Here is a 10,000-nt window from a genome sequence, read left to right as displayed (position 1 = left end):
AGTGCATTGCGTTAACCACTCGGCCACTTCGCCCCCCCCCCCCCCCCCCCCCCCCTTTAAGTTATAATTGTTTACCATTATTATACACGGTTTCGTGTGATGGTCGCAGTTTTCTAAGAGTAGAACATTTTATTTAACCCAACGTGTACATATTCGCAGGACTGATAACCGAATGCAATGGTGGGTTGAGTTAACATTGTTGTAATGGAAAATAATTTGCGTTGATTTGAGTTTTTTTTTTTTTTTTTTTTTTTTTTTTTTTTTGTTCATTTATACCATTCGTCCCATATCAATTTGAGTTATAAGACCTGCAATTAAGATGACGTCGACTTAACCCCATTCCATCAATAGAGCTGGTTCCATTTCTTACTAATAGAGGCGTGCTGTTTTCTTATGAACTTGCATTATATTGATGTTATGCGCTTGGGAAAAATATTCACAACATCCGCCAGTCGGATATATAACGTACCAACGCACAAAACTGTGTGTAAGTTTGAACGTTCATGGTCTAATTGATATAATTTAGTGAGAACTAATAACCAAAATGGCTGTCTAAAAACAATAACAAATAGCTGAATGACGTTAATTCCGTTCCTTGAATTAAAATAATATAGCTTAGACACAATTTATAATATTAACTCAAAACAAATCATAAATTGCATTCCGGAAATGTTTTATTAAAAAAAACTAAATAATCATCCAAGATTTTATTGCCAGTAGCATTTAGTTGGCAGGGTTGACCTTTGTCATGTATTGACAATTATCAGTTGGCAGTTTTTAGATATTGCAACCGACTGCTGCTGCTGCGTGATGTGGTGTGTGTGTGTGTGTGTGTGTGTGTGTGTGTGTGTGTGTGTGTGTGTGTGTGTGTGTGTGTTAGCGAGGAATCCCCTCCACTCCAACTCCACTCTTTTATCTCTCAAAATTGCCTGCCTTCCTTCCCTTCACGCGAAGTGAAAACAAAAACATAGCCTAGTGTTGTGTTGCTATAGATGATTATAGTGAGTGATTACAATGCTTTCTTTAACATAGTAGGATTGTTCATTCTCTCCAGAAAATAATAATAATAATGATATCATTATTTATTGACTTATACATTTTTATTTAGATACTCGAATATTCACATTTGTCGCATCGTATGTGTTTGTTGTAATAAGAAGAATGTGGAGATATACAATATAACTCTATATTATATAATGATATTTGTACTGGTAGTAGATCCTAAGAGAGTTAGATGAATAAATAGTAGAGTTATATTTACGTTTACATATTATTTACCACTAATCGACTTGTACATAATATATGCAGGTCTGACATCCGAACCCGCTTATGGGTCTAGTTTAACATTGTTGTATTGGACAATATTTCGCGTCTTTTTATTTTTTTGTTTTGAGATTTCCATTACAACAATGAGCCCATAAGGAGCTGGGTTATCAGACCTGCAAATAACTGCAGTGATCTCTAATAAATGTGATAGATAGTTTGAAATTTGTAATTGTTCCACGAAGTGAGAAAATTAAAAGCGCGTGGCTTTTCCAACCATAAATGTGTTAAATTTGCACACTGCAAAGTAGTAAATATTCATGAGAGACAAAGTTCATGAACCTTTCTCTTTGATACAATCAGTATACGAGTTTTTGTTATTGGTTTTTTTTGTTTTATCTTCTTCTATTTTTCAGTGTTGAATTTGTTGGATACCGATTGGAATCTAGTGAATGTTCGTGCGTAGGACGTGCGCTCAGGTAGGCTGAAGACAAGGTTTGATTTGTTGACGTCATGATTTGAGTGTTACCTGTTGAATTGAATCGAATAGGCAGCGACTGTTCTTTTGCTTCTAACGAATTCCAGTGTGTATACGACTGTATAATTAGAAAGGAGTGTTGTGGTGGTCAGCAGTCAGCATTATATTTGGTGTGTGTGTGTGTGTGTGTGTGTGTGTGTGTGTGTGTGCGTGACGGTAAGTGGCTACATACTTATTAGATACATTATTATTGCATTACATCTGGTTGGTTTCACGTTTAAAACGAATTTACTGTTGGTCTCTGTCGTAAACTTAAAAATAAAATCTGGTAAATTGAAATTTTTTTGATAGGTTAAGGGTATAAGTGTAAGCTAGCTTATAAGTTAATAACTTCTTGGTCTATGTTTCAAACTCTCCATCCATTCATTTATTCGTCCATTCATTAATCCATTCGCTCATCCATTCATATGTTAATCCATTCATTCATAAAATTTGTTCTAAATTTCATCCATCCATCCATCCATCCATCTTCCACATCTATCTCATCTATCCGTCCATCTATCACACCACCCAAACAGACATCCATCCATCCATCAATCTATCCATTCATCCATCCACCAATTCATCAATTCATTCATCCACCTATCACTCCATCATTCCAGTCATCCACCATCCATCATCCATCCATCCATCCATCCATCTATCAATCTATCCATTCATCCATCCACCAATTCATCCATTTAATCATCCAGCAATCAATGATTCCTTTATCCTTACATCAATTCATCCATCCATCCATCCATCCATCCATCTGTTCATGTGTCCGTCCGTTGTAATGAAATACTTGACTAACGCCTTCCGTTGACAAGACTAACAAATTTCGTCGCTTCAGTTATGTTTTTCTTTCTTTCTTATCTCTATGAGTTGGTTTTTGCAAATCACGTCACCGATCCATACCAGCTTATACCAGTTCTGGAGTGTCATTTAGCACTCTTGTATGCCATAATTTTTGATGTGACCGAAAGCGTTGTATGTTTTTCTCGCCCAGTTCCCCACACGATAAATAAATAGTCATCATTCATTTTTCATAAATTATGGTAAGACAATGTACCAGAATCAACGTGCACACGTTTCCAGGTCTGATAACCGAGCCCCATTATGGGCATCGTATTATTTTAATAGAAAATATTTTGCGTTGGTTCGAGAGTGTTTCCATTACAACAATAAAAAAAATTGAGCTTTTTTATAGCGCAATATCCAGTAATGTGCTCAAAGCGCTTTACAAAGGGTCCCTGACCAACAGCAACACGTAACATGTTGAACGAGACATGACGACTGTTAGGCGATATTACAATTTGCCCGACATAGACAACGCTGTTGACGGCCAGGTACTCATTTTACACCTGAGTACGGTGAGAGAATGTGAGTAAAGAGTCTTTTCCAAGGAATCAACTATGCGCCGAGCGAGGCTTGAACCCAGAACTTTCCGACCCGAAAGCGAGTGTTATACCACTAGATCACATAGCCGTACTTGAATATGGCGAACTCTTTGGGGACTGTGAAAACTAGTCATTCATCGAGATGGTCTTTAGTTCTCATATTTATGATAGGACAGATTGATGCAAGGAATAATAAGAGAAAGTCAGAGAAATATACTGAGATACGAGGGTTCGAAAACATACGAATTCGTTACATACAGGTGGGAATACATTTTGTAATATTATTAGATGGCTACAGACGGATGTAATTTTGTGTGTGATGATAATGGTACATAGCGACGTACACGTACAATTATTTGTAGGTCTGATAACCCAATTCCTTATATATATGGACTCATTGTTGTAAAAGGAAATATCCAAAAAGTGACTCAAAATATTGTCCATTACAACAATGTTAAACTAGGCACATAAGCGGGTTCGGATGCCAGGCCTGCATATCGATACGTAGGGTTACATGTTAAAAAGATTGACGCATACACAGCTGTTAAGGTATTATACAATCTTTTAAAATAAATATAAATATAAGTATATATGGCATTTATGTCGTGAATTTATTTATCGGGTTTTAATCACGGAGTCATTGCGCTTCACAATGCCTTACTTATCTCCCCATAAGCAATATGGGCCTAAATTTTAATTCCATACACTACAAGTCACCGGTTTGGCATATTTATTATAACTAGCATTTTTACAATATTCGTCAATTCGTATAGCCAGGTACCCGTTCACTCCTGAGTGGGCTAATGCATGTAAAATATTTTACCAAAGAGCGCAACACCAGGGTTAGAGTTTTGAGATGAATGTCGCCCAATCGATTAATGTCCTCGATCAAAATCGCTTGATTTTTGTCACATCTCGGTCCCTAACTTTCAATGAAAGGCCACGCCACGGGTACTATAAACAAAGGACGAGACTGGAGCTGTGATGGAAAGGATGTTTAATCTGGAAAACGTCTATTTTTGTTTTGTTTGTGATTAGAGGGAAAACCCAAACGTCATAATAGTTTTATCACGTTTATTCCGTTTATTGAATCCTCGATAATCTTCAGACAACATAAATAGAGGGTTTAATTAGTTTTGTTAACGATCCGAGATTCTTGTTAATTTTACTGAACGTCTCATCGGTGAAAGCAAAAATAGCCATCCATCCATTTATCCATCTATCTAGTCATCTCTATCTATCTATCTATCTATCTATCTATCTATCTATCTATCTATCTATCTATCTTATCTATCTATCTATCTATCTATCTATCTATCTATCTATCTATCTATCTATCTATCTATCTATCTATCTATCTATCTATCTATCTGTCTGTCTTCTGTTTGTCTATCTATCTATCTATCTATCTATCTATCTATCTATCTATCTATCTATCTATCTATCTATCTATCTATCTATCTATCTATCTATCTATTTATCTATCTATCTATCTATCTATCCTAACCCAGTATTACATGTTCATAATTTACCTGGTGGAGCCCGCATCGAGACACAACTGACATGCCCCTACTTTCATTCTAATCATCGTGCCATTCTTGGTACTGTAAAACATCTTAGGAATGTAAAACGTGAACATGAAATAAAATGATTACCCATGGCTGTTACCCAGGATATCTTTGGTGTCAACAGATTGGTATTCATTCAAATCAACAAAAATTCCTTTAATGTATCTATCTATCTATCTATCTATCTATCTACTATAACTATCTAGATTACTATCTATCTATCTATTATCTATCTATCTATTATCTATATCTATCTATCTATCTATATTTCTATCATTCAAATCTACTATCTATCTATCTATCTATCTACCTATCTATCTATCTATCTATCTATCTATCTATCTATCTATCTATCTATCTATCTATCTATCTATCTATCTATCTATCTATCTATCTATCTATCTATCTATCAATCTATCTATATATCTATCTATCAATCAATTTATATTTAGGATTTCTGGGGGAAGGGGATTGGGGGGGGGGGGGGTTGTTCCACTCCTGGATGATCCAAAGAAAGAACAAAGAAACTTTTTTCGAAAATATTGACCAAGCAGTAGGGGCTATGGTTTCTTGCTCAAGGGCAAATGAAAATGCCGAAAACAAGTTTCAAGCCCAGATTCTCCTGAGACTTTTGTAACGGTTATCCATTTGGCCATTTTGCTCCTCCAAGTTGTAGATCCAAGCCATTCCTTCCCACGCTTCTGGTTCCCCGTAATATGTTCGTTCATCCAACCATCTTCTAATCAGTTCAAATCTTTTCCATGGAAAAGTCCATCCATCCACTTATCAAGCCAATCGCCCATCTTGTATTATGTATTCATCAAATTATGTTCTTTCATCTACCAAACGAGCTACTTATCTCTATCTCACTGTTAATGTGCCCTTATTTATTTTATTCCCCCCTTTTTGTGGCGTTAAGACTGGGTTTTGTTGGGTATTGCGGCTATGTCGTTTTGTTGTATGACATTCGCCTTCCTCTTTACTCACATACTCTCATCGTACTCAGGTGTAAAATGAGCACTTGGCTGTTAACAGCGTTGTTTCTGTTGGGTAAAAATGATGTTATATCGCCAAACAGGCGTCTTAATATCTCGTCCTACATGTTAGGTGTTGTGTTGCTGTTGGCTAGAAACCCCATGTGAAGCGCTTTGAGCACGTTTAGTGGATATGCGCTCTATTTAAAAAAAAATGTTCAGTATATACTCTCTACTGAAGCCCAATGGCTGCTATGGGTTCCATTGTTAAAGAGTCAGTACAAAGTCTCGATGTTATTTCAGATTTAATGTGTAATGCCACAATTCACAAATTGTATGAAAAGTAAATTTAGAAATTTTGGAGCTGAAAAAAATTAAACAACTACCCCCCCCCCCCAAAAAAAAACAAAAAAAAAAACACAAAAACAAACAAAAAAAAAAAAAAAAAAAAAAATTAACAAAATGACATTTTTGCAAATTTGCCGAATTTGCTAAATGACAAAGGCATGAAGGCTAGGTGCAGATATTTTCAGGTCTGATAACCGAACGCAATTATGGGCCTGATGGTCAATATTTTGCGTCGGTTTGAGAATATTTCCATTACAACAACGACACCAAAACAGTATCAGACATGCAAAGAATTAAGACGTCCCCTTAAATACAAAACCATGGGACCGCAGTTCATCCCTTTTTGTTTTGTGTGGCGTGATTTGAACAATTGCTACTTGTTTCGAACCGGGGAAAGACCGATACATCATCTAAAGTCCGCTATGTGGTCTAGTGGTATGATACTCGCTTTCGGACCGGAAGGTCCTGGGTTCGAGCCTCGCTCGGCGCATAGTTGAGCCCTTGGAAAAGGCTCTTTACTCACGTTCTCTCACCGTACCAAGGTGCAAAATGAGTACCTGGCCGTTAAGAGCGGTGTCTCTGTCCGAAAAAAATTGTAATATCGCCTAACAGTCCCGTCCTACATTTTAAGTGTTGATGTTGGCCAGGGGCCCTTGAAAGCGCCTTGAGCACGTTTTTGTGGATATTGCGAGTATATAAATGTTCTAGTTTTTTTTTAAAGCGAATGCTTGCTGGATGCTTTACTCATCACACCAGACGTATTACCCCAACCCCAATCCTCCTCCCATGATTTTAATCTGGTGCCCACCTCGAGGGCAATTATGCCTCCACCAATCACAAGGGGAAAAGGCTTTGGCCTGTATTGATTTTCATCCATTCATTCATTCATTCATTCTTTCATTCGTTCCTTCATTCATTCACCCACTCATTCCTTTATCCTTCCATTCATTCATTCATTCATTCATTCATTCATTCATTCATTCATTCGTTCCTTCATTCATTCATTCATTCGTTCCTTCATTCATTCACATATCATTCATTTATACATTCATTTATACATTCATTCATTCATTCATTCATTCATTCTGTCATGCATGCATGCTTCATTCATTAATTCTCTCATTCATTCATACATTCATTCAGGGATATATTCATTCATTCATATATTCATTCTTTCATTTATTCACTCTCATTCTTTTCTTGATCTAGTCACTCACTAACTAAATTACAATAAATAGAATCTCTCACTAATTCATTTTCTTCTCCTTTTGGTCATTATTCAATAATTCTGTTCTTGATCATATTATTATCTAACCTAACCCTTGCCTTGCTCACTGCTTCGCCTCTCTCTCTCTCTCTCTCTCTCTCTCTCTCTCTCTCTCTCCTCCTTCCACCACCCACTGTTTCTCTCTCCCACACACAACTACAAACAACCACCCACGGTTTTGCTCTCTCCCACACACAATACAAACACACACACCAACATTTACACACACTACACATTATTTTGTGTTTTGTAAAGGGCCGATGGTGACTTTGTCCATCCAAGAATGTTTCACAGGACCTTACTCTCTGCCTATTGATTTTTTCTCTCTCTCTTTTATCTCTCTCTCTTTTTTGTTTTTTTTTTTTTGTTGGAAAAGGTGGGGGTGGGGGTTGTGGGTGGGTGGGGGTGCATCCTAAGGCAAACTTTTGAATGTAGCAAAGAATTCTGAATGGGAAGTCGAACAACAGCTATTTCCCACCACCTACTCTATTGATGCTGTGCGTTTAGGTATAATACTGATAACCGCCACAAAACCGTCTGTAGCCTTGAACGTTTATAGTCAGTCATACACCAGAATTTAGTGAGAACTAAACATTAATATGGCTGTATAAAAACAATAACAGGGAAGCTGCTGAGTGACGTCAATTTATTTCCGTCCATAACCTAACATTAGCTTATGGTAGCTTACTCTACAAATAAACCATGTAATCTATGTGGAACGAAATAAATGAATACGAACATGACTATAGAGCATTTCCACAGATTCATCAAAGTCAATGCTTCATGTATTATCCCCCCCCCCCCCCCGCCCCTTTCATTTCATAAAGTCGGCGGTTTAATTGCTTCAGTGTATTAGATACCATTACATAGGCATTCCATGAAGGAATATAGATATTTCATCAAACAAGATGTCTGATGTCAACTGGAATCACCCATGTTGTCCAAGTGAGCGAATTGGGGGTTATTAATCTTGCCCAAGGAAAAAAAACCCAAAGTACCTGAAGCGGGGCTCGAACCCGGGACCTTCCGGCACTCGACCACCGCTCTGAAGGGCTCGGCACTTTAAAAAAAAAAAAACAAAAAAAAAAACAAAAAAAACAAAAAACAACATAAAAAAAAACAATCAAGCAAAAAACCATATGATGAAAGAGTCCCTTGTTTGTGAAATGTGATTTGTCTTGTATAGAGAATGATTCATTCTCTACCATAATGTCGTCTTTTGTCGTTCTTTATGATGAAATGTGATTCTCTTCTTTTTCTCTGTTCATTTTGATGAAATTGATTTTTCTTCTTTTCATTTCTGATAATTGATTTCTTTGTCTTTGTTCATTTCTGATGAAATGTGATTTCTCTTCTTGTCTCTGTTCATTTATGATGAAATGTGATTTCTCTTCTTGTCTCTGTTCATTTATGATGAAATGTGATTTTTTTGTTCATTTGAGAAATGTATTCTTTCTTTGTCTCTGTTCATTTGTGATGAAATATGATTTATCTCTTTGCTTTTGTTCATTTATGATGAAATGTGATTTCTTTCTTTTCTCTTTTCATTTATGGTGAAATGTGATTCATATTCTTTGTCTCTGTTCATTTATGATGAAATGTGATTCATATTCTTTGTCTCTGTTCATTTTAGTGATAATTGAAAATGTGATTTCTCTTCTTTGTCTCTGTTCAGTTATGATGAGGTAAGGTTTCTCTTCTTTGTCTCTGTTCATTTGTGATGAAATAAGATTTCTGTCTTTGCTAAGTGTTTTACACGTAGTAAGTACTCCATCTCTAACAAATTTATTATATTATAGATGGAACGAAGTTGACGTCATTCAGCTCTTTGTTATTGATTTAGACAGCCAATTTGGTGTCTAGATATCACTAAATTCTATATACGTTTAAGGTTAGATACACATAGTTTATGTGTCGGTAAGTTCATAGATAGAATGCGCTTGGCTAAGAAACTCACAACATTGCCATCCGGAAGTATGATGGATCAACACACAAAACTATGTGTAACAATGAACTTTTATAGTCTATTAATACAGCTAAGTGAGAACTACTCATAAACGTGGGTGGCAAAAAAAAATAAAACTATAATAACAAAGACCTGTGCGACGTCAACTTCATTCTATCTATATCCGACTGGCGGATGTTGTGAGTATTTTACCTAAACGCAAAGAATCATTTAGCACACCACGAATCCATTCAGACACGTGTACGATCATTGTCCTGATTTCTCGAATTAAATCAGGAAATTCAATCATGATTACCATCACAACGTATGAATTTATGAAAATTATTTCTCGTATTACCATTTGGCATAAACACTTATGCCTGCATGGATGTAATAATAGATAGTATGAAGTTGACGTCACTCGGGTATTTGTTATTGTTTTTCTTTGTTGCCATCCACGTTTATGAGTAATTCTCACTTAACTGTACTATCCAGTCAATAAAAGTTCATGGTTACACATAGTTTTGTTTGTTGGTCCGTTATACTTCCGGATGGCAATGTTGTGAGCTTCTTAGCCAAGCGAATACTATCTATATTGTGGCGGCTAGTTTTGAATGTATAAAGCAACTATCGTGATATATGCGATGTAAATGAAATAAATAAATAAAAACAAAACCCCCAAAAATTTGAGTTTATTTTATAGCGCAACATTCACTAA

At 36.2% G+C, this 10,000-nt stretch overlaps 1 protein-coding gene across 2 annotated transcripts in view; it reads left to right on the top strand.

Annotated features, from left to right (window-relative positions):
• The first annotated feature begins 919 nt into the window (after positions 1–919).
• LOC144967284 (dual specificity protein phosphatase 14-like) overlaps positions 920–10,000 on the top strand; it is a 47,334-nt gene continuing 38,253 nt past the window's right edge. The window contains exons 1-2 of one of the 2 annotated variants that reach the window (XM_078904335.1): positions 920–1,001; positions 1,680–1,742. The gene's annotated coding sequence lies outside the window, so the exon portion shown is untranslated. Of the gene's footprint in view, positions 1,032–1,679; positions 1,743–10,000 lie in introns of both variants that reach the window. The other variant, XM_078904336.1, reaches the window with a different exon arrangement.

The sequence above is a fragment of the Berghia stephanieae genome, chromosome 3, assembly GCF_034508935.2.
Source record: "Berghia stephanieae isolate SIO BIC M18660-M18661 chromosome 3, UCSD_Bste_1.3, whole genome shotgun sequence".
Lineage (NCBI taxonomy): Eukaryota > Metazoa > Mollusca > Gastropoda > Nudibranchia > Aeolidiidae > Berghia > Berghia stephanieae.
Note: the sequence above shows the minus strand (reverse complement) of the source record. Positions and strands in the feature narration are given on the sequence as shown.